Source organism: Protopterus annectens, chromosome 1.part2 (genome assembly GCF_019279795.1).
Source record: "Protopterus annectens isolate FY-2018-M chromosome 1.part2, PAN1.0, whole genome shotgun sequence".
In the NCBI taxonomy this organism is placed as follows: Eukaryota; Metazoa; Chordata; order Ceratodontiformes; family Protopteridae; genus Protopterus; species Protopterus annectens.
The window spans coordinates 763,965,644-763,983,721 of record NC_056727.1 but is presented as its reverse complement, the minus strand read 5'-3'; the positions used below and the strand labels follow the sequence as shown (position 1 = coordinate 763,983,721).

The 18,078-nt window shown below is 36.7% G+C and overlaps 1 protein-coding gene across 1 annotated transcript in view; it reads right to left on the bottom strand.

Annotated features, from left to right (window-relative positions):
- Positions 1–18,078, bottom strand: part of GALNT14 (polypeptide N-acetylgalactosaminyltransferase 14) — a 3,768,866-nt gene that overhangs the window by 3,690,385 nt on the left and 60,403 nt on the right. The window lies entirely within an intron of this gene.

The window sequence follows — 18,078 nt, the reverse complement described above, 5'->3', positions numbered from 1 at the left end:
GCATCCACTGATGTGAAAATTTAAGTTATTATAAAAGACTAAAATATCTGAACTTGTACAGTGTGTCTTACAGATATCTAAGAGGAGATCTTATTCAGGCATATAGGGTATTTAGAGACAACTACCTCTGGGAATGTTTGGAGTTATCAAAAAGTACTGGAGAATAATTAGACAACCTATATAATTAAAAAAGATAGCTAGGCGCACAAGACCCAGGATAAAAAAGTGCCCAATCCTGGTAGGCGCACTGGTGCCAGGAATGGAAAAAAATGACAGTGTAGAATCCACTAACTATGGAAACATTCCTACGATGGGGCTAGGCCAGGCCCAGGGGGAGGATGGTCCCCCAATAGTAGAAGGAAGAAAGAGTCCACAAAAATAAAAAAAACTGATAGGCCAAAGAAGAGCCATAAAGGCAATAGAATAGACTATTCAGGATAAGAAATAAATTATGCAAAAAGCCCAGGATTTCCAGATACAAGATATAGAAAAAGATTAAGAGAGAAATTAGGGGAAAGAAAAATCAAGAAAAACTGTCATAAGCCTCAAATAAAATTTTGTGTTCACTAATACAACAGATTTGTGAAAAACATTATATAGACCAAGAAACGTTGATCTGTTTGGAAAAAGAAGTATCTGAGGAAGTGCAAAATTATAACAAACAAAACCTAGAGATTTTGGAAAAGTATAAAAAAGAAATATGGACATGGGAAAGAAAAAGCGATTTGATATGGTGCAATATTTATGCAAAGTCAAAAGCCAAATGAATCAATACAAAAAAGGCAGCCCCAAAGATATTTGAAGAATAATCTAGGCAAAGGAATCCATATATGTTAAATTTCACAATAAAGAAAATAATATCACAAACAGGGAATGTAGAAAAGAAGATCAGTAAAGTAGAAGTTAAAAAAATAGAAGCGAAATTATGGAGTGCCTGCGAAGTGAAGCATTTGGTGTAGAAGGTCTAACACAAGTTACATCACAGCATGATGGAACGAGTCCCCAAAGTAAGGAGAAACAGGAAGATCGGGAGACATCTGAAGAAGAAATATGGACATGGAAAAGAAACAAGAGATTTAATATGGTGTAATATTTATGCAAAGGAGTAAGCAAAACTAATCAATACAAAAACAGCAGCACTAAAGATATTTGAAGAGAAATACAGGCAAAGAAATCCAGACATGGAAAACTTTACAATACAAAAAGTAAGAAGACAGAGGAAAAGTAGAAAAGAACATTAATAATGGAGAAGTTAAATAGATAGACACTGAGGTTATGGAGTACCTGCGAAGTGAAGGATTCAGTACAGAAATTCTAACTCAGAAAGTACCACAGCAGGATAGAGCAACAGACATACAAATTAAGGAGAAATCAGTGGAATGGGAAGGAACCGATCAGTTGCCTTATAAAGATATTATGGAGCCTTCTAGCGGAAAGCAGTATAAACATTCATTTGAAGCTGGACAGCAAGGGAAGGACAAGAAAACTGTGGCAAATCTGGAGCAGTCAATGTTGAGGAGTGATAGGCCAGTGAGTCCCCATATGACAGAGCAATGGATGACACAGAATGAAATTGAAGGGAATGTGCCACAGGAAAATGCTACAGAACTTTTGAAAGAATGCACGCAGAAAATGGAGAACAAAAAACGTTCCCTCAGTTTAGAAGAAAATGAGCTAGGAGAACAGTTGCTTGATTTACTAGAGATAGATATACGTATTAAGATCAATGAAAGAACTAGACTGAAGAAGGTCAATAAACCCCAAAAAAGTCAGAAGTTTGATAAAACAAATAAACACAGTAATTAGGGCTGTTCTAAGAGATCCATCCGATATAACAGAAGTAAGTAGGATATATTACTGTTCAGCTAAATTAATAACAGATAAAATTCTACCACAAGAACACACGGTAGTAAAGGAAAGGAAGGGGGAGAAATCGAATACCATCATGGAAGTACTGAACAGAGAAAGCTATAAAGCAGTTAAGACAAGAAGTGGCACTGTTGGTGGAGTATAGAAAAGGAAACAGATCAACAAAAATACTCAGGAAGAAAGACGTGATAAAAGCAATGCATAGTATTATAACGGATGATGATCTATCATGCACTATCACAAATAATAAACTAAAAATATCAGCACTGAATGAAAAACTTAGAAGATGCACAGACAAATATAAAGGAAAAGTACAAAATAAGCAATTTATTGATGACTCCAAATAGTTTTATGGAGAATCGAGAAACAAGGTAAAATGAATTGCAAGAACACCCAAAAAATAAATAGATGCATTTTGGAGAAGTATTTATGAAGATCCCATTGCACCTAACAAATATGTTAAATGAACAGAAGAAGTAAAACAAAGTATAAGAAGTTCAAAGGTATAGGATATGAAATGGGATAAAATAACAGCCAGAGAGATTGAAACAAAGTTAAGAAAATCCTTTAATTGGAAAACACCAGGTCCAGCTGCAGTACCTAACTTCTGGTTAAAAGTATTAACATCTTTTCACGGAGATTTAGCCTTGAATAAGAACTATTTATGTGTGCATCCTGAATAGACACCAACCTGGCTAACAACAGGAAAAATGATGCTCCAACTTAAGAGCGAACCTGCAAGCTACCCTAAAAATTATAGACTAATGACTTGCCTTCCAACTATGTATAAACTGTACACCGGAATTGATGCCGACAGAGTTTATAGTTATTTAGAAGAAAACTCAACCTTGGCAATAGAACAAAAGGGCAATAAAAGAAAGTCGTATAGAACAAAGGAATATCTGTTGCTAAATAAAGTCATAATGGAGAGCTGTAAAAAGGGGAAGAATCTAGATATGGCATGGCTTGACTACAAACAAGCATTTAATAGTATCCCACATTCATGGATAAAAGAGTACTTGAAAATGTATACGATACACACTACACTGATCAACTACATTATAGTGACGATGAAACAGTGGCAGACCACTTTGCAATTAAGCCATGATAAAGGACAAATTATTATTCCAGAGATAAAAATCCAAAGGGGGATATTCCAGGGTGACTCCCTGTCACCTTGCTATTCTGTCTTGCCCTTAACCCATTAAGCTGTCTACTTAACAGATTACCCCATGGCTATAATTTGGCTCCTAGAAAACAATGAAGTGTAAAGACTTCTCTTTGTCAAAGATTTAAAACTGTATAGCTCAACAGATGAGGAACTGGAAGCACAACCGCAAGTAGTCAAAACTTTTTCAGATGATATAAAATGTCATTTGGTCTTGATAAGTGTGCAAAAGAAACCTTTAAAGCAGGAAAACTGCAGTACCAAGAAAACATTAGTTTGGGATAAGAATGTGATATAAAAGAACTTGAGCAAGACGAAGTGTATAAATACTTGGGAATTGATGAAGGATCAACAATAAAACATGAACAAATGTGAATAAAACTTAGTAAGGAATATTTTAGAAGACTTAAATTAATCCTGAAAACAGAGTTGACATGCAGGAACAAAATTCAAGCTATAAAGCAATCTGCTTTTCCTGTCCTAACTTACAGTTTGGAGCAATTGACTGGCCCCCAAAAAGTGTTGGATAGATTAGATTAGAAAACGAAGGATGCTTCATGTTCACCAAATGATTTATAAAAATCATTGCATACCAAGATTATATATTCCCCATTGTGAAAGAGGTATGGGCCTCCTTGAAAGTGATTACATGTACAGATCTGCAATCATGGGACTGCACACATATCTGCTGTCCTCACAGGACCCAAATGTAGTAAAAATTTTGAAACATGAGGAAAAGAAATCTAAGATGACTTTCCTACTTAGTCTAGCAGAAGCATATCGAAGTCAAACAGGAATGAAAATCAAACCAGAAGTAGATAAAAATCAAGTGGCAATTGAATCTTCCAAAAAAACAAAAGAATAAATATAAGGTGAAGGATCAGATGAGAAGGCAAGAAATGTGGAAAATGTATAAATATAATTGCAAGTACAGAAAACTTCTGGAAGAACCTCATGTTGATCAGGATTGAATGCAGGAATGGTTAAGGAGAGGCAAATTCCAACCAAAAGACAAGGTTATTATTGCTGACCCATGATAGCAAACTATGTACAGGTTGGATTACAAAGTCCATTAAACATGTGGGAGAAACAGACATATGTAGGTTTCGTAAAACAGAACTGGAAACAGTCACACACCTCATTGCTGGTTGTGACATACTAATGGCAGAAGGACTGTATACTAAAAGGCATAACAATGTGGCAATAATTTGGCCTACACCATTTCTGTGGTGATGTTTTCAACTGCTGCATTCCTCAGCAGGATGTTTCACTATAGAGCCCCTTATAACCTTTCCGAAAATCTAGACAAACTTTCAGCTAGCCTTTTTATGACTCTGCTGAGATGTGCAGTATTTAACTGCATTTTGCTAAAGAAAAATTTGGAACTTCTTTAATATGACCTGCAGACCATTGTGAGTGATAATGTGTTCTCATAATCCTTTCCTTCAAGCACTGTTTTTAACAATGAAGATGTCAAATTGAAATGCTTGGCTTCACAATGCTGAGTCCAGCAATGCCAAAAGAAGCCCACAGAGACAAGAGAAAAGTTAATATCGAAGGCCGTTTTTCTCCTTTAAACTTGTTTCTTCACAGAAGGCAAGACCACTTGTAACCTCCAGCATGGAGCACTACACCCCTGAACTATAATTATAAATACACATATACATACATACATATAAATACATACACATAATTAGAAATACACATACATATATATATATATATTTATTTATATTCGTTTACTGGGAAATTCCAACTGGACGCAGGTCCTTTTTCAGCGGATGCCCGGGAAGAAAAGCTCCACATCATGTACATGACAGAGATACAAAGTTGCAGCAATAGTAAACAACATTGCAGGCTGTTGGCTTTAATACAATAACAAGATATTGTTTATCAACAGTATATACAGTAAATGTTGCAAGTTAAGATAGTTTCTTGTCATTTATAATATTAGTAACAAAGTTGTTAGACAAGATGTTAAAGTATGTAAAGACAACTAGCTATTTCTGGCTATGGTTAGTAGTGGTGGTAGCAAGTTGGGTTAAGAGTCTAGGTTGGGGGGTAAGGGGGGGTGTTAGTCTGGATTAGAGCAAGGACAAACCCAGTGCAAATTTAAGTGGAATTTGAGTGCAGTTTTGAAAAGGCTGCTGGAAGGTAGAGTAGTTAGGTGGAAGATTGTTCCAAAGTTTAGATATGGTATATGAAAATATGGCTTCTCTTGCTGAGTTTTTGGGTTTGATAACAGTGAGTTGATTTTTGTTGCTTGATCTTAGGAGCCTAGTGGGGTGATATGTTTGGAGAAGGGTTTGAAGGGAAGGGATGTTAAGGGGGTGATTAATAAGTTTATGAGCAAGGGTGAGTTGATTAAAGTGAAGGAGTTGTGGGAGTTCTAGCCAGTTTAGTTCTTTAAGGGAGATACAATGATGGCTCTGGTAGGAGGTTCCAGTAGCAAATTTAGCAATTTCGCTATAACAAGCATCCAGCTTGTGTAGGTCTGTCTGTTTAAGGTTGGTAAGTATGGGGGATGCATACAAAAGGATGGAGATTAGCTGAGAATTGGCTATGGAGATTCTAGCCGCCTTGGTTAGGAAATGGCGGCTTCGATATAATGCACCGAGTTTCTTGTGAACTTTTTTTATTATGAGAGATATGTGGGTGTCAAATCTAAGTTTGTTGTCTATTTCCACAACAAGTAATTTTGTGTGTTCTGATGGAGAGATGATGGTATTGTCTTTGGCAAGAATGTTGAAGTGGAGGTGTTTTGGGTGGCTTTGGAAGGTTGGAACAGGAGAAGTTTTGTCTTACTTGGGTTGAGTAGGAGCTGAGCATTGGATAGCCAGCTTTCTACAGAAGAGAATGATTCCTGTGTGATTTGTTGTAGTTCTGGCAGAGTGGGGGCAGAGCAGATGAGAGTAGAGTCATCTACGTACTGTATAAGGGATGCTTGTGTGGTGGCAGTATGTAGGTTGTTAATGTAAAGTGAGAATAGCAGAGGGCCAAGGAGAGACCCATGGGGAACACTGAGAGTAACTGGGAGGCGAGGTGATATGTTATGTATATATTCTGACTCTGACATTGCCATACCTTGGAGAAAAGGGAATATTGCAAGAAATGACAATCTTGGCCTTAATATACATAGCCTAGATTTTCAGTCATTTAGCCTCCTCACTTCTAGTCTCAGCATTGCGAGTCTCTGCAATTCAAATGGTTACCTATTTAATCAGACATCATCAGTTCCATACAAATAATTCAAAGCTCTTTAACTGTCCATGCTCTGTAATTAATAATGCAAAGTCCATTAAATGACCTGCACGGTCATTATAAAGATACTGTTATTATGTAAATGGGCATCTCCTCAGGGGTCTGGTGATGCTTGCAGTCAGACTGGACCATCTGTTGACAGCTCATCAGTCTTTTTATTACTACCAGGCTTTCCAACAATACCTTAAGCAGGGGAATTTATTTTTACCAATTTGGAGAAGACTTCATACATCTCCATGGAAGATACATATTTTTGGTATTGTTACTCTTCATTTCCACGTCAAAGTTTCCTGACTTAAAGATAATTGCTTTTCCTTCTAGCAGCAAGAGCAGGGTATAAGCAGGGAATGGCCATAATGCAACTTGATGAGGACTCAGTTTACAGAGTTCAATCAGCTGAGACCTCAACACATTGAAGAATGTGAAACTCAGTGCTTATTACACCACAGCTACCAAAATGATATGTACTAAATGCACAGTCACACAAACACAGAGGAAAGGCAAATTCAAAAAATAAAATAAATCACTGTTGATATACAATACTTCACTGACCATGACTTCATTCAAAAAAAGAGAGAGGTCTTTAAATTCAACAACTGGAAGATGACCTCAAATAGATGAGTCCTCATCAAGCAGTGACTTAAGCAGTAGGGAAGCCAGGTAATCATCACCTTTAGACCACCATAACACCATTTAAACAGTAAATAAAACAGCCAGCTACACCAGTTAAATAACAGCAGAAACCAAGTAAAATATCATCCATTAATTAATCAAATAATAACAAACGAAACCTTAATTAAAGTAACACTTGCAAGGGCATTTCATGGATAAGATCTTCAGGGGCTAAGGTACTAAACCATGATATTAAAATGGCTTCCAATTTCTTAAGTAAAATATGCCTGCAATCCACATTCTATTTATTCAATGGACAAATGGATTTAATTAAAAAAAAAATGTGAACATGGATAGAATCCCACTGTGTGGCATGTTAAACTGTCTGATAGTACAGCTATTTTAAATGGAATTCCTAAATATTCTTCAGTACACACTACCATATGTAAAAAAAATGAACTGTGACTACAAACAAAAGAATAAAAATTATACAGTAGTAGTAGTAGTAGAAGTTATCAGTATTCAAAAATGTGCACACTGACTAGACATCCCAACCAGCATGCCAGCTGTAATTTAAGCATATACCATTAGAAAAAGTCTGGCTGCTGAAGTACCATTCAGTGGCCAGAATTTCTTTTGGTCTATGCTGGGGGACAGAGCAAAATATGAGAAAAATCAAGAAGCATGCCTGATTTTCCTTGTTTTTCTGTGCTGTCTCAATTAAAACCCTGATTTTTTTTAACTGAAAAAATAAAAAAAGCAATGGAAATTCTCTTTTCTCCGTTCTCCTGCACTGCACTGATGTACTATGCAAGCATGGAAATGTAAGTCGCATACTCATGCACAGTACATCAGCTTACACAAAACAACACAGAAGAAGACTGAAGTACAATCCGTTATTTAAGAAAAGTAAGCAATTTATTTCCTAAATAATGTCATTGCATAATAGCAATAATCTACTCCTGTGTGGGGGTATATCAGGATTTACCCACAGCTGACTTAACAACTTGGGCTTCACCCTCATGATCAAATCAAAACAGCCATGTGAAATCCTAAGATACCCACACCTGTTCATGGATTACTGATTAAATACCTCAGAATGACAATAGACTTTTAACCCAAGGTTCCCCATTCATAATCTTAAGGACAATAAAAATCGATATATGGAACAATATGGAATACATGGGAATCCTGACTGCATGAGGATTTGGGAAATTCTTTCATAAGTTGCAGCATTGCCACTCATAATGAAATTCATTCCCTAAAAAAAAAGTAAGCACATTTACTAATTACTTATGCATTTTTCTTTGTTAACTGGGGGAGAACAATAATCTAAATAGACCACTTTAAGGTTCATTCTGGCAGAATGTAATAAAGAGAAGAAAACAAAGCCTTAATTTTCAACAGGATGCATGAATGGTGATAAATGGAAAAAAGCAGTATTTAAAGTGCAAGACAACTGGTTCAAAATCCAGCATACACAGTAAATATTTAGGTGTAAGGGGGGGTTAAAATGAAGTTAAGATGGAGTAAAAAGAAGAAGGAGAAAATGTGACAGGAGAGGGATAAGTGCAGACTTCATGGTAGAATAACCAAGTATAGGATGAAGAAATGAGATCCTGGAGGGGGAAGGAAGGCAAGGGGTTTAAGTTACGCTACCTGTTGTAGAGGTTTTACAGGAGGCTTCATCAGTCAAATATTTCTAAATTGGCTATGGAAGGCATGGTAGGAAGGGAGTGATCATATCTTTAGTGGGAGGTATACCTCCACACCTAGTGCTGTGAAACTGTGTGAAGTCTATTCCCAAGGATAAGGAAGGAGAGGATTTTGTGGAACTGCGATGTTAGGATATTGGACACTATTGTTTAGTTAATCTGCTGACATAAACAAGGAATGTCTGTACATTTAAGATTTACAGATTAAACATGTAAGGAGTTGCATGCACCTTTGTTTAACTGGAAGCCATTTGCTTTATAAATCCTGAGACACTGATAGGTGTCCTTTAGAAAGAAGTCAAATTATTTTTGGAAGCAGTGTCTGTGATTAGGAAGACATATTCACATTGTGGTATCAGAATCCCTTTGCCTAAGTCTGCTCTTGAAGCAGGGAAGAAGAAGTGGGAGATCCTTTAAGATCAGAAAAGGAGAAACTTTACTTTTGATTTAGTGGTAGAGATACGGTAGTGAACATTTAGATTCTGGTGAAGACAGATGCATGGGTATTTGAAATGAGTGGTTGCTTCTGAGAGTAGCTGGTTGCTAAGCTGAATAGAATAGACCATTGCGGAGAATTAATATAGCGCTTTTGTTTCGTATGAGATATAACAGATTGCATCTCCCTGGTATTGTGTACAAGTTTATTTTTGTGTAGCCAATTAGAGAAAAGGGATAAGTCTTCTTCAAGTTCTAATTTGACAGTGGAAAAGAAAGGATTGGCAATGCAGATGACTGTGTGTACAGAAGAATACTGAAGAGTAGGAGGTCCACAGGCAGGTGATTAATAAACAGGGAGAAAAGCAGGAGGATTTGCTGGATTCGTGAGGTACACTTTTAATTAGGGGTGAGGAAAGAGAGAATGACGATCCAGTTTGGACTTCAAAGTATGTCTCGTCCAGCAAGTTGTTGAACCACGGGAGAGAGTCTTGGCTAATTCTGTTGAGGTAAGGAAGTTTGCTAAAAGATGATGGCCTGCTAAGTCCACTATGCACAAGCCTCTTGTCATTTAAGAACTATTTGGTTAACTGACTTGCTCAGAATGATGCACTAGGCAAATGGAGACTGGCAGCACCAGATATTGGATCACAGGATGAAACTTGTTAGCCAGCTAAGAAACTGAATAACATTTTCAAATCTTACAGAAAAATCCTTTATAGAACACAAATTATTACAGGGCCATTAGATGAGAGGAATTTAAATCAAAACTCTACAACTGTTCATTTCAAGTTAGTGAACTGTTGTGATTCCTTTAACTTACAAAGTCCATATACATAACGGCAGTAACTGCTGGCTTCCATTCTAGAGTAACAGAATTCTTAGCTAGAAGCAGTAATAATGATGCGTTTCATGTTTACATTATTTATGCAACTATAAAAACAGCAAAAGGTACTGGAGGGAAAATGCTGATCATATCAGAATAGCTGTCTTGTATTTATGCATTCAGTGATGTTGACTAAGGCATGATGGAATGCAGGGTTAAAATATGTATGCTTGGTAGCATTGCCTTAGCTGCTTTTCTCTACAGGACTTTAGAAATACATTACAGTTGTGTGAGGATCTCCCCACAAAGGTAAATACTTGACATCATTTCTGTCTCAGAAGGCTTAATCCTCTGGTACAAGCCATGACTTACTAAGTACATGGCAGCTGTATTCATACTCTTTCCAAGCAGTGCATGCTCTCTTCCCAAATAGCCACCAACTGGTTGGGAATGCTGTCAATATGTTTTCATGGGGCAGTAGCTGTGAACTAGATATATCTTAGTAAGCAAAGACTGCATTATATACACACAAAACCTGGTATAATAAGCAAGTACTAGTTAAAACCAGCCACCCATTAAATGAGTGCCTTAAAATCCTTCAACAGCCGTATCTTCCTTGTGGCTTTCAACATATGCAAAATCCAGACTGCCATCATCATCATCATCATCATCTCATAGCGATATAGCCATAATTCATTTGTGGCATCTATCAAACACAATAAAGCACTGGGACAAGGGCTGTGGCTTCCTACTAAAATATTTAGTCAAAAACTAGTAAAACTGGCTCAGAATTCAGTGTGTGTTTGTGTGGGGGGGCTGTACTGCTCATATGTCCCCCTATTTAAATAACAACTCAGACTCCATAACCTCAGGGAAAACAGCAACACACCAGCAAAAATAATACATCATTGCAATGATTACTGCCTGAGATGAGATGAGTTCACATCCAATAATTCATTATGTTTTCTAGGGCAACATAAGACTTAACCTTGAAATCCTAACAAACCAGATGACTGCTACTAAACTCCGAAATATAAAGAGATGTGTATTGTGTTACGGGACAAACTCGCTGGACCATCAAAAACTCAAAATGTGTAACCTTATTTACACCTAATTAATCTCTTTTCAGTACCTTGATATGACAGACGGAGCATGAAGGTCCTTCCCACGTACATCTGGATGGCACATATCCACTAATGGAGTTCCTCATTAAGAAAGTCTGTCATTTTCGAGGATGTCTTCTGACTGTGCTGCATACTTTTTCAAAAGGTGTTGACAGTTCCTCATGCGCAGCTTTGCAATCAGTGTCATTATGATACCTAGACATGTGAGCCATAATACAGAAAATCATACCTCTCAATCTCTTAACACAAGAAGTCCGACCAAAGCCAAAAATGATGGGAGACAAAGACCCCAAAACAGGTACAGATTTTAAATATTGCACTTATAAACTTAGAAATTTGAAAGAATAAAAGGCTTTGTATTAGCATTCATTTTCTGAAGGCTATGAAGTCTGAAAACTCAGATGTCTGTCATTATTTAGTGACTTCAGTTCTAAATGATTTGCCAGCATGCCTCCCAACTGGCCAGATTTTTGCCTCATATTTTGGTCTTTTCCTCATAAACTTTATGGTTTTCTAGTAAGTTACTGAGGATTGAAGTCACTAAATCATGACAGACATTTGAATTTCTGATTTCATGGCCTTCAGAAAATACATGCTAGTGCAAAACATGTTATTCTAACAAATAAGTTTATAACAGCAACATTTAAAATCTGTCCCTGTTGTTAAACCTTTGCCCTGCCATTAATTTTAGCTCTGTTCAGATTTCTTCTGTTAAGAGGTTGAGAGGTATGGTTGCCAGAAACCACAATCTTTATAAGGAACAGGCTAAAAAATATGAGGCAAAAATCTGGACAGTTAAGTATGCAGAAAAAGAGTTTGGCTTTGAAATTATGCATCAGACCAGGGTCTCTTTCTCTATCTCCCTGTATAAAATAAGGAACGCTTTCTCCTTAACAGAATCTACTAGGCCTCTTAGAAACAGATTCTGTGTATTTAGAAATCCAGTCTAGCTTCCCTTTCTGATTGCTAGGCGCAAAGAACCAAACCAGTAAATAACAAACTACAACTGCTAAAACTGGTCCTGTGACTGCATATGGTTAAGACAATCATCAAATTAAAGGTAATATATGTACACCCCCTCCACATGAGGTCATAAATGGCATTTAATAAACACCCTGGGGATGTTTCCAGACCAAAAGGAAGAAACATAATGGAAATGCAGAAATTTTATGTGGTGCTTCTAAATCATAACGTTCCTTTAGGAATTCTTCAAATCAAGTGTAGCTACCCAGCCTCTCCAAAGAAGGAGTGAGACCAAGTATTGAATCAATACCTTCCTGATCTTCCATACTCCAATATGTTTGCTGAAGCTGAAGAGATCAAAGACTAGCCTTTTCTCCTTTTTGTGTAAGAAATAGGCTGGAGTAACAGTCTGCTCCATTAAAAGGGGAGAGGACTCTCTCTGTGATTCAGTATTTTTGTAGAACAGGTACAGCCCTAGATACAGGGGATCTGGATGCTTTCACAATATGCTGAAAGAGATGCCTGACTGAAAATTATGTGCTGTAATCATCCTCAGAAACTCTCTAGCCACATGTCTGACAAAATACTGTCTCAATTCCAGAAGACTTTGGCAATTTTTCTCTGACTACAATGCTTCTAGTTTTTTGGGTTTCAAGAAGGAGATGTCAGAAAAGTTAACACTGCCTTATGAAAGTGAAGTCTTCACTGTGATACTGATTTTTGATCTTCTGATGTTGAAACAGAATTCTCCAGACACTGAGCTGTTCATCAACTAACAGAGAACATGACCTGAGTTTTGACTGTCATAAGGTTAGTTTACCCTAATGATGATATGTGGTTGTAATCATTCTCAGTGCAAGAAGAACCACAGGTTTAGACATGTGGTGTATGTGCTTGGCTGAAGATTACAATACCGCAGCACTGCAGACTTCTGATTAGCAAGAGATAGCCAGTCACAGGATCTGTAAGGAGTGATGCCTATCACCAGGTCAAAAAGTGGACAACAGAAGGCCACCTCTATTCAGCTATCTTCCACAAATTTATGATTAATCAGGTCTTAAACTATTTACTGATTGCCTGAACCTGCATCAGTGTTTCATGTACTGCAGAGCAACAAAAAGCTGTGATCTATTAAAAGGCATCCTTCAAGCCAGCTTTTGAGTCTGACAGTTAGTACACAGCACTAAGCCTATAACTGTCTGCTTCCTGTTGCCACGGTACAATTCTCTTAGCATCCCTTTTCCTACTGTGTGATTTTGAGAAAGTCACTTAAACAGAAAGTGCTCTGGGACAACTGGGAAACTGAGCTCAGTTCCTCAGTGGTTACCTGGACCGCACATCTAGTAATTACCTATGAATCTATGAACCTTCATTATAGAGGGACAACATTCCTCTCAACTGTCCTTAATTTAGTTCATATTTTTGCTATGTCCTTTGTAAAATTTCTGATTTTCTGTTAAATCCCTGAGGATTACAGTCAGTCAATAATGCCACACAATTGAGTTTTAGTCTTCTTATTGTTCAGAAAATATATATTGATATGCAAAACCTGTTGTTCAATTAACCTTTAAATAAATTAGAGTAACATTTAAAAACTGTCCCTGATGTGGGGCCTATGTCTCACAATTATTTTTGGCTTTGTCCAGAATTTTTTGGGAAAGAAACAAAAAGGCATTCGAGAGCTGGCACGGACATTCTGCAAAATCAAGGACATTTGAGAGGTATGTGGATGAATTCAAAAGGCCTTTAGTCTACTCCACTTTATGGGGGGGTGGGGTTGTGAGTTTCTGACTTCAGTCAGTGATTGTTCTGTACACTTTGAGAAGGTTTGTGATCTTCGAGCATGTACTGTGAGAGGTACAATCAAAGCTGTGTTCCAAAGGATGTTGCTGTATCCTATCTGGTTCCTGCATGAATGAATACACTAATGTAGTCTTGACATTAGTTAAGTAATAATCACTCGAGGCTGACGTCAATATTCACCACTGATACTAGTGAATCTTACCACCATAGCTGTTGGTGGTTTGTTTCTTCAAGATATTCTAATTTAGATGACAGTGGGAGAGTGTCTGATTTGAGAACTTACTGGTGTCATCTATTGCCTGAGAATGATTTGCTTATTTGGGCTCATATGACTGTGACAGATACACTTGTGTAATTCAGTGATAATTCTGAATCTGCTATAAAGAGAATCAACATCTTTAAATCTGATGTTATAGTAGTCTTTCAAAAAAGACTGACCACTTTATTGTTTTCAGGTGCTATTAATGGAAGATCGCAATACCTTGAGATAGTGTTCATGAGTTGCAGAAAATGAGTCCATGGGATTGACAAGTAAATTAGTGCACGGCTGAATCAGTGTGAGGTGGTGAAGCAGGGCCTGAGCTCTCATACAAATATATTTGTTTCATGGTAACTCTACCCTCAGCTATGTACAGGATCCATCAGCAACTGACAAAAGACATCAATGATTAAGTGCTGAAACGTAAGAGTCCTCCACAGGGACACCAAGCTTATTCTCCGTGACACGTGAGGAGCTTAGTGATCTGGAACAGCCTTGGCATATCTAGTTCGTTCACTATAAAAGCCAACTCATTAAAATAATTTAATTTTCTCTCATGGGCTGCTAGTTTCACTTTTGTGATACTTTCCTCCTTTCTTAACTATTAAAGTCCTGCTCCTGTTGCTAAATGGCTCTCTGCTTTGGTATGGTACATAGATGCTTAGGACTTTGTTCCAGTTCTATTTTTCCTTCTTTTCTTCCTCTTCTTCTTCTTCAGCATAAGATTCTTCTATTTTTCCTCAGTTTCTACCCTTAATCCAGTGTATTGTTAAACAAAAACCTGTTAGTTTCCACACTGACACTTGCTGATTTAATAACTGGAATCTTTCTAGCAAGAATGGCTTCATTATTTTAACAACAGGAGTTTTTTGCTGAGACTCACCATTAGAAGAATCTAACTCTTCCACCTTGTAGCCAAACTTTAGCTCCTTTTGTGTCTTCTAATTCTACACACTTTTCTTTACTGGGGTTATACATTTCTGGTAACATATGAGGTTGAACCTTTTCCTTCATAACTTTCAAAGCTCTTTAAACTGGAAAAAGTCTTGGCCAGTCATCACATCATAAGTTAAGTAAGGCAACAGAGCTAGAGGGTATAACACTTTACCTTTGATAGTCTGCAGTTATACTTATATGGTATAAAAAATTACCTTTCTTTGATGTTCTGCTTACTAGCTTTCATGTCTGTAAACATATTATACCTTAACTAATGCATCATGTTTCCTTAATCCTAAAATTCCTACATTTATTTTCCTTTTACCACGATTTTGTACTTGAAAAGTTTGGTAACAGTACAGTGACAGAAAGAAGAACATTCACTTCTATTTGTTAAAAGTTCAACATTTTCACTTCCCATGGGTTCATTTTCCGTAGGCAAGCATAAAAGTACAATCTGTAGGCTATCTTTAACAGTTTTCACAGGCACAGTATTGTTGTTAATAATCATGCAGTACTTAGCTCTACACCCTTTTTAGAAAACTTAAATCAGCTCAGATGTTGACAGTTTTTCCTTCACTGCAAGTAAAGCAACAAACATAGGGGAAGGACTGTTATTAGGCCTTACGGCACAGCACGTAAGTCTAACTTAAGGTTTGCAGGTTGAATTAACAATGAACATTGTACTAAAGGACGTAGTTGTTTAAAAGACTTAGGGTCCCTTTGTAAAGCCAATTTTCATAAATTATTAGGTGGCATTCTTTTAAACTTATCCACAGCCAAAGAAAAAGAAAACAAAATCCTTGTATATTCTCAAGGTTCAAAATGTCAGTCACAACCAGGCTCTAAAGGTCTGTTCTCATTTATAGTACCACTTTGTTCAAGATTTTCCAAAACCAAGACAGTTAAGTATGCAGTTTAGTTTTATGCCTTCAAGTATTCATTTCTGTGAAACAGACAGAGTAACTTCATAAAACTTGCTATATAGCACAACACTCCTGCCTCCCCCCATGTTAGGATTCAGAATAGGGTAAAATTCATGTTACTCCTTCAGGGTTAGGGACAGCTTTCATCACACACATACAGCTTCCCAGTGACTCCTCCGCAAAACTCTCTAACCCAGTAAAACCGAATCTGGAATTAAGATTCTACCTGGTTCTCCGGTACTGGTCATTATATTCGCCCAAATGTATCTGTTCCTAGTGGAGACTTACTTGACTGTTCTGTTATCTCATTTTCTACCTCTTTTACAGGCATAGTGCCCTCAGTGTTCTTTAGACTCAGCAGACAGCCCTATGCTCCTCCCTTCTATGTTACAGTAACTTCAGATTTATAGCACAAATAGGGAGTAATATAACAATAAAACAATGTTACTGAAATGAAATGCTTGGTTGAAAGAAATAGTCTGTTTATGTATGATTTACATCAAGATTTGTAGAATTTGCTATCCCTATAGCATAAGCCATGGCTACATCTTATCCAAAAGCTCTGCTAAGCATAAGTGCATTTTTCCATCCATGGTCTGACATTGTAAGCTACTTCTTGAGCTAAATGGTGTAGCATATTCTTCCATCTGCAAATAATTATATCACTTTTAATCATACCCTTGTATTTGTCAATATGAGTTGTTCATTTCTCATGTGATCCTATTCACCCGAGATGTGTCTGCAAATGATCCACTGAGATTGGTGCACTACCCCTGTAAACAAATATAAATAAATATAATAATGCAGATTACTTCTGCACTTTCCCCTTTCCCACGCCATATGAAGCAAAGGATGCCAAAATACTTACTGGGATATAATAATTTAATTCCATTATGTAATGTTGTAATCACATGTACATTTTGGCTTCACTTATTATTATTGGAAGAAAGTGATTGCTCCTACAAATACAGCTAAATGCAAAGACCAACAGAAAATCACACATACAGACATACACAGCCACATCATAGTTCTCAACATCTTACCCCAGAATCAGGGATAAATACAAGAATGCATGCAGGATTCTGAGGAGATGTTTCAAAGAAATCTTTTTTGATGGAGAGATGAGCCGGCAAATGATGGATGTAGAATTACAACCCTCCAGGCAGTAGGGTTGAGGGATGATTTACTTAAAGAAATAATGATGCAGAGTGAGCCAGAAAATGAAAGAGGCATTTCCTGGGGGGACATAATGGAGAAAATACAAAGGAGGATGCAGAGACAATCCTGAAGAATAGTGGTAAGATGGAAATGAAAACATAATGCAGAGAAAGTAAAATAAGACAAAAGAGGAGTAGCAGAAAAGAAAAGGGCAGAAGAAAATGAAAAACAGAAGTATGTGGTAAGGATCCAAAATAAAGAAGACAAAGAAATGGACAGGTATGATGTGAGGGACAATTTAATATATCATCTGTGTGTAAAAGCACATGAGGTAAGAGCATGTATTCTTATTAACAAAGAGATATTTTGTGACATTATACTTGAGACTGTTTTTTCAACAGAAAATTTTCTTTTAGAATATGAAAAAATAAATATTGTAACCCATGGAATTTTTATGCAATAAATGCATTTAACGGGAAAACAAAAAAAAAAGAAAATGTATGTACAACTACAAACAGAGGTGGTATGACCATCTTTAAAGGGGATATTTGAAAACTTTATGTAAAAAAGTACTGGACATTGCAAAACATTATGATAAAAGGCTTTTATGGACTGATGGATGGGATTGTAATGTTGTGCTAAAAATGGTGGAAAAGATATACATATGCCAAGCATTTTAAATGTGGAGGGGAATAAGGGTGTCATAAAATACTAGGGACAACCCAAAACATTTTTTTCATGAAAAAGAAGGACATTTGATAAGTAACTGTGATAAAAGAAGAAAATATATATTTGTGGGGAAAATAGGAAATGATACAAAAAATGTGAATTGAAATTTTATAAATGTAATAAAATTAGACATTTATGAATGGATTGTAGAAATGAAAAGAAGAGTAAGGAAAAAGAAAAACAAAAAGAAAGTAAATGAACAAGGCAACAACATTTTAGAAGTAGTAGAAATAGAAGAAAATTAGACGAGAAAAAAGAGAACATAAGAAATAAGTGACAAAGAAGACATATATT